Here is a 14,861-nt window from a genome sequence, read left to right as displayed (position 1 = left end):
ATTATATTCATAGAATATTTTTTTAGTTTTATGAACTATCTGTAAGTGGAGGACTGACTAGTTGGGATATGCATTAGTGAACAAATCTGGATTTTTCCCCTCTTTACATTCCTCAAGCGAATCCATCTCAGCTCAAAAATGGTACTATTTTCACATTCAAAAGCGAGATGAAAATTTGTATCAGAGGATTATAGCTATACAAATTTATAATAAATTCCCTAATTTTAGAGAGATATGAGGGATATCCTTATTTGTATTACAGGTAATATTACCGGCCATGATTGTCAGTGTCACAACAGGTGACAATTAAAGACCCCTCTTCTCACCCTGATCCAAGTTGAGCAGTACCATACTCTAAGTAGCCCCATTTGGCTCTGTACTTCTACAGATCTGGGCTTGCTCTTGGAAGGAATCCAAGCTCTGTCAAAGTGAGACTCCCTTTTCCTGTAGGGGACTGGTTTAAATAAAGGGGGTGAAATCCTAGCCCTAATCCATTCAGTAGCAAAACTCCCACTGACTGTCAGAGGGCTGAGATTTTACCCGATATTGCTAACAAGGAGGCTAGCTGAAGCAAAGAGGCCTCCAACCTAGTTACCAATGCCCTGTTGAAATCTGCCTTATAGCTAACTGCTGCCCCATCCCATAGAGGACAACACAGAGATACCTGTTGGTGGTGCCAGAAGGAAGAAGTCATTCCTGAGGACATCTAGTAGAGACTGCAGTGTGTTGTACCAAGCTATAGCTTGCACATTGATCTATTCCATCATCTATTGGGACTGGATACCTTGTTTTTGTTAGTCAAGCAGTTTGCATCATAATTGAAAATTGAAAAAAAGAGAAGGCTCAAGCCACAAAAAAATTCAGATCCCAGTTTAGACTTTAAACATCCCAAAGTTCAAGGGTGTTAAGAACCAGTTTGAGATTAACTCTTTATAAAGACTGGGGCCATTAGCAATTGTTTGGTTATTTTTTTAAACTAGAAACACAGGATAACTCAAAGTTCAGGGAATTCATACTAGATCTGATTCCATCCTACTCTACATAATGTTCGATTGTAGGATACCAATAAAAAGGCAAATATTTCAGTTCCTGGCCAATGGGAGCCACAGGGGTGGTGCTTGGGGCATGTGGAGCCCCCTGGCTGCCCCTATGTGTAGCAGCCAGAGGGGGGACATGCCACTGCTTTCAGGAGCAGCATGGAGTGGGGAAAGCCCCTAACCCCACTTCTTAACTGGAGTGCCAAAGTGGGGCAAGCACTGGACCCTGCTCCCCAGCAGGTGCTCAAGGGCCAGATTAAAGTGTCTGGAGGGTGGGATGTGGCCCCTGGGCTGTAGTTTCCCCACCCGTGTTACACTATTCTGAATAATGAATAGAGCAGCAGCTGTAATGTCTGATGTTGTTTAATACTGTTCCTTTATAGACTATATTGTACACCATGAATTCTATATAATGGTGACATTTCATTTTATTGAAACTGTTCTAAAAAATTAACAATGTGTTTGCAAGATTGGGACCTGGAGAGGACAGTCTTTCAACTTATGGTTTTAAAAATGATTGTTCTACAAAGGTTTATTTTGCTAGGACCTCTGTATGCAAAGGAGCTGCAGGATAGACCCTCAACTAGGAGATTTATTAATTGCAGAGCAAAAAACCAAAATGGGATTCAGAACATGAGTGCTGAGGTATAAGCCATTTATTTATTTAAGGTAGATACCGATAGTCACTGTTTTGGGAATTTTTGACAACCTATTTCCCATCAAATAGAAAAAACTGTTCAATTTGTACTATTGTATTATTTAGTCCAAGTGTTTTGATAAGACTGAAATGAAATATTTTGCAGAATTTTCATCCTATGTGAATTTTTTCCCACTGTACCCTATGGTTACTTTAAAAAGTTGGTCCTCCAGTATTGTTATGCATGCTCTAAATAAATAGAGACTGTGGGCTAGATTGCCTCTGACTACATACTGACCCACTTGCACCCTGCATGGGTTGGTTACTTATTTTCCACTCACTCATAGTAGGTGGAAGGAGTAAGAAGTGGGGAGCCTGGTTTAAACCCACACACACCCACCCACCCCCCTGGGTCAGATGGGGATGTAATTTTCTGCTGGCATAGCCACCAACAGTTTAGTACCCATCTGAAACAAGAGGGGCAGAGGGAAGGAATTCGAGTCAGGTGTTTGGGATATTTTAGAATATAAAAATGGTTAAATATTTCACTGCTAAGACATCTCTGGGACAGTCTCAGTATAATCAGCATAGCTCCATTGACTTCACCAGCTAAGCATCTGCCCCATCCAGTATGGCTGGATGTATAATTTCTATTGCCTATTTCTTGCAAATAAGGCTGCAAGTTTTAAATATCTGAACTGAATACAATTTAGACAATTGAGTGGTTTGCTAGTATGTTCAATATTAGAAATGTACTACAGAGTTCAAGCCACTTAAAATATTTGCAGAACTTACAGCATTTAGTCCAAAAGTGACAACATTCCACATAAATTCACCATTTCATGGCTGAATTGAGAAATCAGTCTACATCCTCTGTGTTTGAAGATACCAGATCAAAGGCTAACCAGTCCAACTCATCTCTAATAGGAAGTTTGCAGGACATCTCATGTCAGTCCAGCATTTCAATACTCATTGCTATAGATAGGGGGTCTTTCCCTTCTTTACCTCCTTCTCACTTTTATTTCTTCCACCTTTACACTGCATGAGCAAGCGGCTATATTTATTAGGCACCATTAATGCATTACAACATTGTTCCAAGTGAAGTGTACTGTTAAATTACTAACCCAGGTAATACTTAATAGGATAGTGACAGACATTGTTAAGGCATCTGACCTAATGATTTATGGGAGAAGTTATCAAAAAAAATCAATGAGTCTTCAAAAGGTAACTGTGCCATGAACAATAATGGAGAACAATTCATCCATTTTTTCATTCCCTTAAAAAAAACCTCTCCCTCTGCCCCCTCCCATTAAGTTAATCACAGAACGGCTTCTTTTAAAGCCCATTGACATTAGAAAGGGTTTGTAGGTCATGGCATTAACAAAGTTAAGAATCATTTGAAGAGCACAGTTCAGAAGTTGCATGTATCCCGATATGTGCCAGTTAGCCTGTTCTGCAACACAGAACATTAAACAAATATGATAAAAATGTAGTGATTATAGTAATCTAGTTTAAAATGATTGGTGATATTTGTGCTTTGACCTGCTGGTGACACTTCAGGTGAAAGGAGGACAAGCTGCAAAAAAAAAAAAAAAAAAGAATTATTAATGGTACAGCAGTGTCACCCTGTGCAGATTCTATTGTTTAGTAGTACAGGAAAGCAAAGGTAGGTGTATGTGCAGAAAGGGAGCACTTTCCCTGGGACTTGTGTTAATTGGAGTAACTAGCAGACAAGAATAGGTCATAAAAAAATTCTATGCACATCTACACTCTGTGGGATGGAAGGAAGTGTATGGGCCAAACCCACCAGTTCACTACTATATTAATGATAAACCAAGCGATGAGATTATTATACATAAATATAATAGTGTGTGTATATATAATAGTGATTTTTAAGCAGCTGGCATGTGCAAATTTGTTTGGCACAATGATGCATGTTTATGAGCAGGATGATAAACTACTCAAAACTTTTTTAAAATATAGATAAGCAGCACTAAATGGCCATATAGCTGGGACTACTTTAGTCAACTTCAAGAGTTTAAACCAATTTTTATAATGAGAAATTCTGAATGAAAGTAATTACTCTCATTACTTAAATTTATTAAGTTTGTGTTTTGTTAGATCCTAGCACCATTCTTTATTTGATCCCATCATTAGCACACTAGCCTGGGCCTTGGGAGTCCAGGGTTCAATTCCCTGCTCTGTCAGATTTCTTGTGTGACCTTCAACAGGTCACAACCTCAAAGCCTCAATTGTCCATCTGTAAAATGGGGCTAGTTAGCACTTCCATCTCACAGGGACTGATTCTGAAGCATTAAGACAGGTTTCAGAGTAGCAACTGTGTTAATCTGTATTCGCAAAAAGAGAAGGAGTAAGCTACTGTAGCTCATGAAAGCTTATGCTCAGATAAATTTGTTAGTTTAAGGTGCCACAAGTACTCCTTCCCTTGAAGCATTAAGGTACTTCTATGGCCCTGTCACTGAAGAGATGCACTTCAAACAAACACTGGGCCAAGTTGCTGAACTTGTGTGTTTAACAAATCTGCTATTGGTTTCCTCTCCAAAATGGAGAGGATAGAGCAGTACTCACTTATATCTTTAGGGGGGCAGAAGCCAAGGGGCCTGTCTTCCTTCTCTCCTCCCCCCCACCCCATTAATTTGCTTGTATATTAAACACACACATTTCCTGTAAGAACAATGTTTTGTCTCACTGAGAAAAATACAGAGTAGTGGTATTAGGATTGGACAATGATTGACACACTGTTTTGGCTGAAACCTGGGTTACTAACAGGCATAATTCACCAAGCCTCCATTCTGCATTTATAGCAAGGTAGGATTCCTTAGAGAATTATGAAAAGGCTAATAAAATCTTTTGAGAAAAGAAAAGAATGGAAGTTTCTTGTATAAAGTATCAATAAAACTGGTTTGATCTACCTCTTGAACAGATTGATTAAGTAAAATCTCTTATGTATGCTGGCAGTGGGGGGGGGGGGCTGGAGGTGGAAGAGGGGGGTAAACAAATGAAAACCTCAACTTTTTATTGTAAAATCTCTATGATCCCATCACATGCATGCAGGGAATCCAGAGCTCCCATCCACCCTTGTAATTAAAAATCAAAAGAGCAAAAGGTATGAGAATGGCATATTCTTTATAGCTTAGGCTTTGAGCCACTTACAATTCTTAAATGACTGGCTAATTTCTCTATTCCGATTTCTGCTGTGGTGTAAGCACTGAGCTAGTCGCACACTGAGGAAGTTAGAACTTATGTCTTAAATGCTCTGCTCCGAGTTTTCCATCTCAAAGAAGTCTTACTGGTTTTCAAGCCTGTCAATTCTATTGATAGTCTCCCAGCAACCAAAAAAGAAAAAACATCCTGATCATGGTCTCTTAAGATGCCACTAGGAGTGGGGAAATGGAGAAGTCTGGATCTCTGTGTGTTTCTATACCCTAGATTTTTATGTTCACAATTGCCATACTACACCACTGTATTAAGCTAAGAATACAATCCACATCTTTCAACTAGGGGTATCAATTAATTGCAGTTAACTCATGCAATTAACTCAAATTTAATTGTGATTAATTCCACTGTTAAACACTAGATTAACTTTTGGATCTTTCTCTACATTTTCAAATACATGGATTTCAGTTACAACAGAGCACAGAGTGCAGGCCAGTAGCTCCTGCATCAACACAGCAGTGCACTGTGGGTAGCTATCCCACTGTGCAACTGGCTGCAGGGTACTTTGGGAAGGGTTTACAATGCCTCACATGATGCAGGCTCCTCAATCCCATCATTCTATTGGCATCCTACTTGATTGCCAGTTGCTTTTCAACTGAAGTGGAGGGTAGGGGCAGCGTGAGGGTATATGTGAGAGTGTGTGTTGGGGGATAGAGCGTGTGGGCATGCTGTTTCTAAGTTCAGACAGCTGCTGAAAGCAACCATTCCTGAGGTGGGGGGAGGACACACCTGACATCAGCCCCCGCCTCCCTCCCTGGCTCTGCACAGCACTGCAGTGTCTGTCACTCACCCCTGCCTGCCTGTTTGTAGTGCAGGAGAGAGAGTGGAACATTCCATGTTAAGGATTTGCTCTTTTCTGTCCAGAACAGAGCAGCACATTCAGCTGTCAGAACTTCAGTCACTGACAGGGAGGTGTGCATGGCTGCGGCACAGCAGAGTTCAAAACAGCGAGCAGAGCAGTCATGGCAGGCATTGTGGGATACTGGGGAGGTCAGTTCTGGAGATATGAACGACAGTGTCTGCACTGATGCTTTGTGGTGTCAACTTTGCAAAAAGCTGTAGGTCACTCGTTGAGGTGGTTTTATTTTGTCGCCAAAACTGAAGAGTTGTCACCAAAAGTGGTATTGCCGTTTGTACACATCCACTGCATTGCTACCAAAAGCAGCCTTTTGCTGACACAACTCTGCAGTGTAGACAAGGCCTTAGTTTGGGGGATCTATTGTTGAGGCAGCTAGATTCTATGAACAAGACAGAATTCTACAATAGATGAGGTGTGATGATGTTGTTAAGCTGGCATTACACAATTTCAGATAGAAGGCCTAAAAGCAAAAATCCTGTTTTTTGTAGCATTCATGTATTTGCTTTTGTATCATTTGGTGTCTGCTAATCAAAACACTCCCATCTATTCTTCATTGCCTTTCAGCCACAAAGAATGGTTTGTTACTGTATGGTAAATGATTCCTTGAGATGCTCTGGGAATGTAGATTTCACTCATCGTGCATGTGCATGGGAGTCTGGAAAGTTCTCTAGCAGCATCCACTAGGGGTCATGTATGCACCCTGCATATCATGCTCTCCCCCAAGAAGATAGAGCACAGAGTGACCCCCCCCCCATCTGCTCCTCAGTTCTTTTGAGATCTGGAGTCCAGAGGGAAAGACTTTGAGCTGCACAGAATCTCTCAACATTAACGGTTTTGAGTCTCTGTACATTACTCCCGCTCATGGAGGAGTGGCCAGATTGACATCCAGCAGTCAGTCAATTTAGAGATTATCTGAATAACTGGGTGCACCTACCTGCCAGCCTCTTGTTATTGCCACCAGTGAGGAGTAATGTTTAGTAAAGGTATGGACTGAAGACCATGTTGCTGCTCTACAGATGTCTGTTAATGGACCTTTGCTTGATATGCTGAAGTTGACAGGGCTATGGTCAAGTGTGCTGTAATGTGAACTAGAGGATCCTCTTAATTTGAGAAACTGTCCTGATATTCAGTGAATGATCTATGTAGATATCTGAGTCAATATAGGACCAAACTGAGACCAGCCACCATAGACCACAAAAAAAAGCACTGTGGGGGATCTTCAAAGGGGTCTTGTTCTGATAGAACAAGAGAACTCTGCATCCAGAGTATGAAGTTTTGATTCCCATGGTGATTTGAGGACTCAAAGAGTAAAGGTATTTGAATATTAAAGTTGGACACCACCTTTGGAATGGAGTCTTAATTTTTTCCATGCAGAGAAACATGTAGGATTTGACATGAGCACTTAAATCATAGAAGAACAGAGTTGGGACGGGACTTCTGGAGGCCATCTAGTCCAACCCCCTGCCCAGAGCAGGACCAATCCCAACTAAATCATCCCAGCCAGAGCTTTGTCAAGCCTGACCTTCAAAACTTCTAAGGAAGGGGATTCCACCACCTCCCTAGGTAATGCATTCCAGTGTTTCACCACCCTCCTAGTGAAAAAGTTTCCTAATATCCAACCTAAACCTCCCCCACTGCAACTTGAGACCATTACTCCTTGTCCTGTCATCTGCTATCACTGAGAATAGTCTAGAACCATCCTCTTTGGATCCACCTTTCAGGTAGTTAAAAGCAGCTATCAAATCCCCCCTCATTCCTCTTTTCCGTAGACTAAACAATCCCAGTTCCCTCAGCCTCTCCTCATAACTCATGTGTTCCAGTCCCCTAATCATTTTTGTTGCCCTTCGCTGAACTCTCCAATTTCTCCACATCCTTCTTGTAGTGTGGGGCCCAAAACTGGACACAGTACTCTAGATGAGGCCTCACCAATGTTGAGTAGAGGGGAATGATCACATCCCTCGATCTGCTGGCAATGCCCCTACTTATACACCCCAAAATGCCATGGCCTTCTTGGCAACAAGGGCACACTGTTGACTCATATCCAGCTTCTCGTCCACTGTCACCCCTATGTCGTTCTCTGCAGAACTGCTGCCTAGCCATTTGGTCCCCAGTCTGTAGCGATGCATTGGATTCTTCTGTCCTAAGTGCAGGACTGCACTTGTCCTTGTTGAACCTCAGATTTCTTTTGACCCAATCCTCCAATTTGTCTAGGTCCCTCTGTATCCTATCCCTACCCTCCAGCATATCTACCTCTCCTCCCAGTTTAGTGTCATCTGCAAACTTGCTGAGAGTGCAATCCACACCATCCTCCAGATCATTTATGAATATATTGAACAAAACCAGGCCCAGGACCGAGCGTTGGGGCACTCTGCTAGATACCAGCTACCAACTAGACATGGAGCCACTGATCACTACCTGTTGAGCCTGACAATCTAGCCAACTTTCTACCCACCTTGTAGTGCATCCATCCAGCCCATACTTTAACTTGCTGGCAAGAATACTGTGGGAGACCGTGTCAAAAGCTTTGCTAAAGTCAAGGAACATGTCCACTGCTTTCCCTTCATCCACAGAACCAGCTATCATAGAAGGCAATTAGATTAGTCAGGCATGACTTGCCCTTGGTGAATCCATGCTGACTGTTCCTGATCACTTTCCTCTCATCCAAGTGCTTCAGAATTGATTCTTTGAGGACATGCTCCATGATTTTTCTGGGGACTGAGGTGAGGCTGACCGGCCTGTAGTTTCCAGGATCATCCTCCTTCCCTTTTTTTAAAGATGGGCACTACATTAGCCTTTTTCCAAGACTTCCCCTGATTGCCATGAGTTTTCAAAGATAGTGGCCATTGGCTCTGCAATCACATCTGCCAATTTCTTTAGCACTCTTGGATGCAACGCATTTGGCCTCATGGACTTGTGCATGTCCAGTTTTTCTAAATAGTCCTGAACCACTTTGTCCTTCAGAGGGCTGGCCACCTCCTCCCCATGCTGTGCTGCCCAGTGCAGTAGTGAATTTCACTTATTCTACAAGTTGGTGTAATTGCCCCAAGGAATGCTACTTCGATAAGTGATGCTAAGAGCAAGATAAAGATTCCTAAGGGAATCCATTGATTAAAGAACCAGGCCTAAGGAATCTTGAGTTGAAGTGAAGATTGAGTCAGGCCCTTTAGAAATCTTACAGCAGTTTGTCCAAAAAGGGGAAGAACCAAATATTGGTGGATGACAGGCAGAGATTGCCACCAAATGCACTTTAATGGAGTTTAGGAGATTATCAGGATTAATCAAGAATGAGCAGGATAAATATCAGTCAGATCACAGCCCCTTGCTTTTACTCAAGTTGAAAAATAGAGTGGAAAGCCCTCTACAAGAGATTGTAGGGCAAAAGGGAAGCTAACACCATCCTCTGGTCTTTGTGACCTCTCTCTAACCCCACATCATTAGGTGCAGAGAAGTTGGGTCTGGATGAAGTACTAGGGTGGCATTCTGAGAGAGACTCTTTACATGAGAGCATTAACTGTCTTCAATAGCAGATCTGAGAACTATACCTGGTAGAGCCATACAGGCACACAGAGGATCATTTGAACCTTGTCCTTCCTCACTTTCCATATACTCTATGCATTCATTTTCTTCCTACTAAATTCCCAGAGAAGGGGAGCTGATCACAGGAATCAGGAAGGAATCTGAGGAATGCAGGCTTCTTCCTCCTCTGAGAACTAGATAGATATTTGTGGTCTTCAATGGCAAGGTGGTCTGTTTGATGAAATCCCTGTTTCTGGAAGACTTGTAGAAGGATCATGTCCTTTAAAGTTAACTTGTGAGATTACCTGTTTTGCCTGCTTAGCTGATCCACCAGGACATGGGCTTCTCATGGTAGGGGCAATGCTAGGATATCAACATGGTGTAGAATGCATTATTCCATATCAGCATGGCTTCTCAACAAAAGGGGTTCTCCCCCATCTCTTTATACAAATACATAACTGCTGAATTGTCTGTCAATACTTGCATTGACTGGCCCTTGAGAACTGGAAGAAAGGATCTGCAGGCTAAAGAGCTAAACCTCAACTTCAGGACATGCAATCCACTCAGTTGGATATTGACCAAGAACTGCAAGTCTGAAAATGATCTAAGTGAGCTTCACAGCCCTTCCTGGAGGCACTAGTGATCAGTACAGGGCTCAGAGTTTGGAAGAAGACAGAATGAGGGATTCTTGCCCTTTTCCCTATACTATGAATGCTTGAGTAAAAATACTGATTTGATCCATGATTGCACAGCTCTTAGTCTGAGTCTTGCAAAGAGCACCACAAGTACACAAGGCCATGTGGCCTGATACAGAGTTATCTTTGGCTAAGGACATATGAGAGCAAGCTTGAATCTGATGTTAGTTGACAGATGTTCTTGGATCTCAAGGGAAAGAAGCTCTTGCTATTCTTAAGTTTAAGTTCAGTCACTCTAAAGAAAAAAAAATCAAACCTATAAGATCCAACTCTGAAGATAATGCAATAAGATTTGAGATTAGTTGGACTACTTGCTGTGCTGCAGTTCCTCAGACCAGCCAGTTATCTAGGTATGGGTACATGTATCCCTAGATAGTATAGATGAGCTGTGATGACAGCTCCTGCATAAAAACCTCAAGATGCCATAGGGAGAGGCCAAAGGGAAGAACCATAAAACTGAATGGCCTGTTGCTATGAAAACAAAAGCTTCTTGTGTGCTTGATGAATGGACATGTACCCTTGATTTACAGGATACAAAACCAGTCAATGAGATCTGGGGAGGGTATAACAGAAGTGTGAGTTGTCATGAGGAATTTGATTTGTGTTCACATTGAGGAGCCTGAGCTTTAAAATGGGAGTGGGGGGTGAAATAGGGGAATAGCATATTTTTCCTATGAATTCTTGAGGAACCAACTGTTGCATGATGACTTTGTAAGACTCTCAATGGGGATATCTGGAATTGAATGGTGTACCCATTCTGGAATAAGGACCCATTGGTCCATAGTAAATTTTTTTTTTTTTTAAGGTCTGAACTGGAAAGAACAGAACCAAAAAAGCAAGGAGGAGGTGGGGGGGAGGGGGAGTAATATAGATTTATCTAAACTGGATTACTATCCTTGATCACAGGATGCTATTTATTTTCAGGCCATGCTTAGGGTGAGATGCCAGAGAATGAAGCAGAGGATTTAGTCTGAAACATGGATCCTTGTCTAAGTTGATCAGGATATTTCTACCATCAAAAAAAAAAAAAAAAATTCTGAAGTGGATGGTTGAGGTCTGCCTGAAAGGAACTTGTGACCAGTAGCATTTTCTTCTGAAAGCTGGTATATAAGGCACAAGAATCTCCATGTGACTCTAGAATCTGTCAAATATAAGGTGTTCAATGCCAAAATGGATGACAAGTCCTGATCAAAAGGAAGGTCTAACTGCTGTCTGAATTTCCGTGGGCAAATGGAAAGCAGATAACCAAAAGTCCCTTCTCACAACAATTCAAGTTGTCATTGCTCTTGCTCCTATATTTGCACAATCTGTTGCCTCTCAGTGTGAGTGGCTTTACATTGGCCTCAGGTTCAGAGGCAGTTTTTCTATGAAGTCTGCTGCACTGTCCTAATGAATGTAATGGTATTTGGTGCAGCATCATTCAGTAATTTAAGATCCTGACCTGTAGGGAAGCAGAGTAGAAGATATTTGGGGTGGGTAGGAGATACAGGACTTGGTTATTTCTTTTGGTATGGGCCTTAAGTTTGGATTTCTCATTAGCAGCAGTATTGACCAGAGTCTATGGAGATATAGGATTTGAGTTCCTCTACACTCCTCCAGATGGCACTTTATATTTATGATCCCTGTGTATGGAGGGTGCTGAGATGAAGTTGATCCTACCTATGGAACCCTTGAGTATTCAAGTATCCAACTCATTAATGAGTAGGACCACCCTACGTTGTGCATACAGTTGGGCCAATTCAAAAAAGTATTTCCAGCATTTTCACTATCCTCAAACTTTTGAAAAGCCTTATAGTCTATATTTGTAGATACTGAGGACATCATGGCTGCCTCTGGCAAAAGGAGAGAGTGTTTTGGGAGAAGAGGTTCCTTCTGATATACTGCCTTCTCCTGTTAGCTGTTGCTCAATTTCCAAGTTTGCCTGCTTTGTGGAAAAGCTAAGTTCTTGAGGATCTCTGTGGGGATCCACTCCTGGAACGTGAGGAGGAAACTGATGGTCTAGCTACTGTAGCCTCAGGGGACAATATGGCCAGGCTTAGTAACAATAAGGGTGAGACATTGAGGACCAGGCTGTTGGTGGGGGAAAGAAAGCTGAGGAGAATCTCTGGAGGTGAGAGGAGAAATTTTGCTGACTACTGCCTGTGAGTGGGGATGCTAGAGATGGTTCTTTGCTTGAGACAGCTCAAGAATTTGAAGACTATTCCTCCAGTGGAGACATGACTTGTCTGGGCATATGGAATTTCCTGATCTTTAACAGAAGGATAAAAAGGGAGATTTTCATCACTAAAACTCTGGATTCATGCTTTAACATAGAAGAAAGAAGAGACTCATCCAACAGAAATGACTACCTCTGGGGTTATGGTAATCTTTGAGAGGTAGAAGAGAGCCATTTTGGTGCCAGCTGAGAAAAGGCTGGTGTTTTTGGTGCCAAATGCAAAGATGTTGAGGCATTTAGTCCTAAGAGTTCGGGTGATGAGTTGGAGAGTTGACTACAACTGTGCCATGGGCATCAGTGCCATCTGGGATGGCACGTGTCAGTGTGAATGAAGCTGCCAGTGCCAAGGGTCAAGAGATGTGGGCATCATACTATGTTGCAGCCCCAGCTGACCTGGCACCACTTTAGCCTCTTTCAGAGAGCATTACTCAGGGGTTTTTTGGAGTAGCACCAGGGACAGCAACCAGTTCTAAGAAGTCAAATTGGAGGGGGGTTCTCTTGTAGGTAGTAGGGGTACCTGACTGTTCCAGTGGGACACTAAAATGGGAACCCAATTCTTAAGACAATAGGAAAAATCCTGGGGTGACTTCTCTCTGTAGCACTGATTGTGCACCCAGACTCCTAGGGTTGAGCTGTCCTGCCCTTTTACAATTCCAAGGTAGGTTTTGTGAGAAATCTACAATCTTGGAAATATCACTTACACGAAATAGGCTTTAAAAACAGTATAAACACTTGTCATTTTCATCCTTGAGGAGCAGAGCTACACAATGGGCACAATTTGAGGCATGGAGGAAAAGACTGACATGAGAACAGCCCAACTAATAGGCACCTAACAAGAGTGTAATGTGGCCTTTGTTTGTGCCAATGGGCTACACATTTATAGAAAACCATCCTGAACTAAGCTTGAGACATAGGTGTGATTCTGTTCTGACTGACAAAGGGCAGTCAGAGAACTGAGGAGGAGACAAAGTCATTCTATCCCTTATGCCCTCAGGAGGGAAAGCATGAAGGCATGTAGGGTGCATGTGTGACCTTTAGTGGACAGGGCTAGAGAAAGTTTTCTGGACTCCTGAGTAGAGGGTGCAAGTGAACCATCAGTGGGATCCACATGTACACAGACTCAAAGAAATCCCCAGTTGTCCATTAGACAACAGGAATTTCAGAGGAATCCCCTTTTTAAAACAGTGGGACCTCACTCTTAATACTCAGGAGGATATATTCTCCTCTAAGTAAGAGACGGGGAAAGTTTGGCCACAACTGTAACACATCCATTTATCATCTCCATCAGGGAAGTAATTCAAAAACAAAATATTCATCAGACAAAAGAAGCCTACACACTAAACACACACTTGGTTAACATACATGTATGGCAGGTACTGATGCATTGCTTAGAGCAAAATAGTATAAAGATGGAGAGCTCACTGAAACAGCCGGGCTGAAGAGAGGAGTGCAGTGTTCAGCACTGTGCCAGCTGCTGTTGGTGATTTCTCAATGCTATTAAAGCCTATCAAAAGGGGCTAGGGACTGCTGACTGGGCTGTCGTGTGACTTTCTGCTACCAGCGTTATTTATCAAAACAAGTGTTTTAATGTGCTTCCTGACACCTAGAGCGCAGGACTGTTCAGCTAGAGCCACTGTTGTGTTGCAACTCAGTTTCATCCCTTTCAGGGATAACACAGCCTGCTGATATAGCTAAGCAACACAGAATTGTGCATGCTATTCTTCCCCCTCTGCCACTTATCTTACCTTCATTCTTTTACTCTCATGACAAAAGTGTACCAAATTTTGATCCCCATGCTTCAGAGACCAGTGAGAAGGGAATTTCAGGAAGTCAGCAAGTGACTATAGCAGTTTGAATTATTTCACTTCAAGTTCATGTGTCACTTCTTTGATGGGTCCAGTAGCAGCCCCATACCACTGTTCCTGAAGACAGAATATCATCTAAACCTTTTGAAAACTTGGCTGTCTATATTTGGTGGATTGTGAAGCGATGCATTACTCAGATCAGAAGTGATAACACAAGGGCCTAGGTAATAGTGGATGGATCCAACAGCCTTGTGTGTGGTGGCCTCAGTTTGTGTTTTGTCCTCCCCCAAAAAACACCAAATAAAAAAATTAGGTTGATTTCATAGTCACCCTTCAGTGAAAAGATTCTGTGAACAATAAAATTTTGGACTAACAGTGTTTCTAGTCACCATTAGAAAGACAACAACATGTGCCTAGTTACCACACTATTTTAAGTAAACCAGAAAGAGGAGGTTTCATTGTATGCTGTCACCTGGCAAAGGCTGAGCCCTGTCAATTGGTAGGATTTGGGGAATTTACACAGCATGCCTGCTTCATGCCAGGGCCCCATTTCTGAGTTTGTGAAAAACTACATTAGGTTAGAATTAAAGATCAAAAATAACCTGCTCTGCAGATCTATAAGTTGGCAGCTGGTGTCAAGTGGAGTGCCCCAGGGGTTGGTCCTGGGGCTGGTTTTGTTCAATATCTTCATTGAATGATCTGGAGGATGGTGTGGATTGCACTCAGCAAATTTGTGGATGATACTAAACTAGGAGGAGTGGTAGATATGCAGGAGGGCAGGGATAGGATACAGAGGGACCTAGACAAATTGGAGGATTGGGCCAAAAGAAATCTGATGAGGTTCAATAAGGATAAGTGCA

Source organism: Lepidochelys olivacea, assembly GCF_965140295.1.
Source record: "Lepidochelys olivacea isolate rLepOli2 genome assembly, chromosome: 11".
NCBI classification, from domain to species: Eukaryota; Metazoa; Chordata; order Testudines; family Cheloniidae; genus Lepidochelys; species Lepidochelys olivacea.
The sequence above is the reverse complement of the archived record's forward strand: the minus strand, read 5'-3'. Positions refer to the sequence as shown.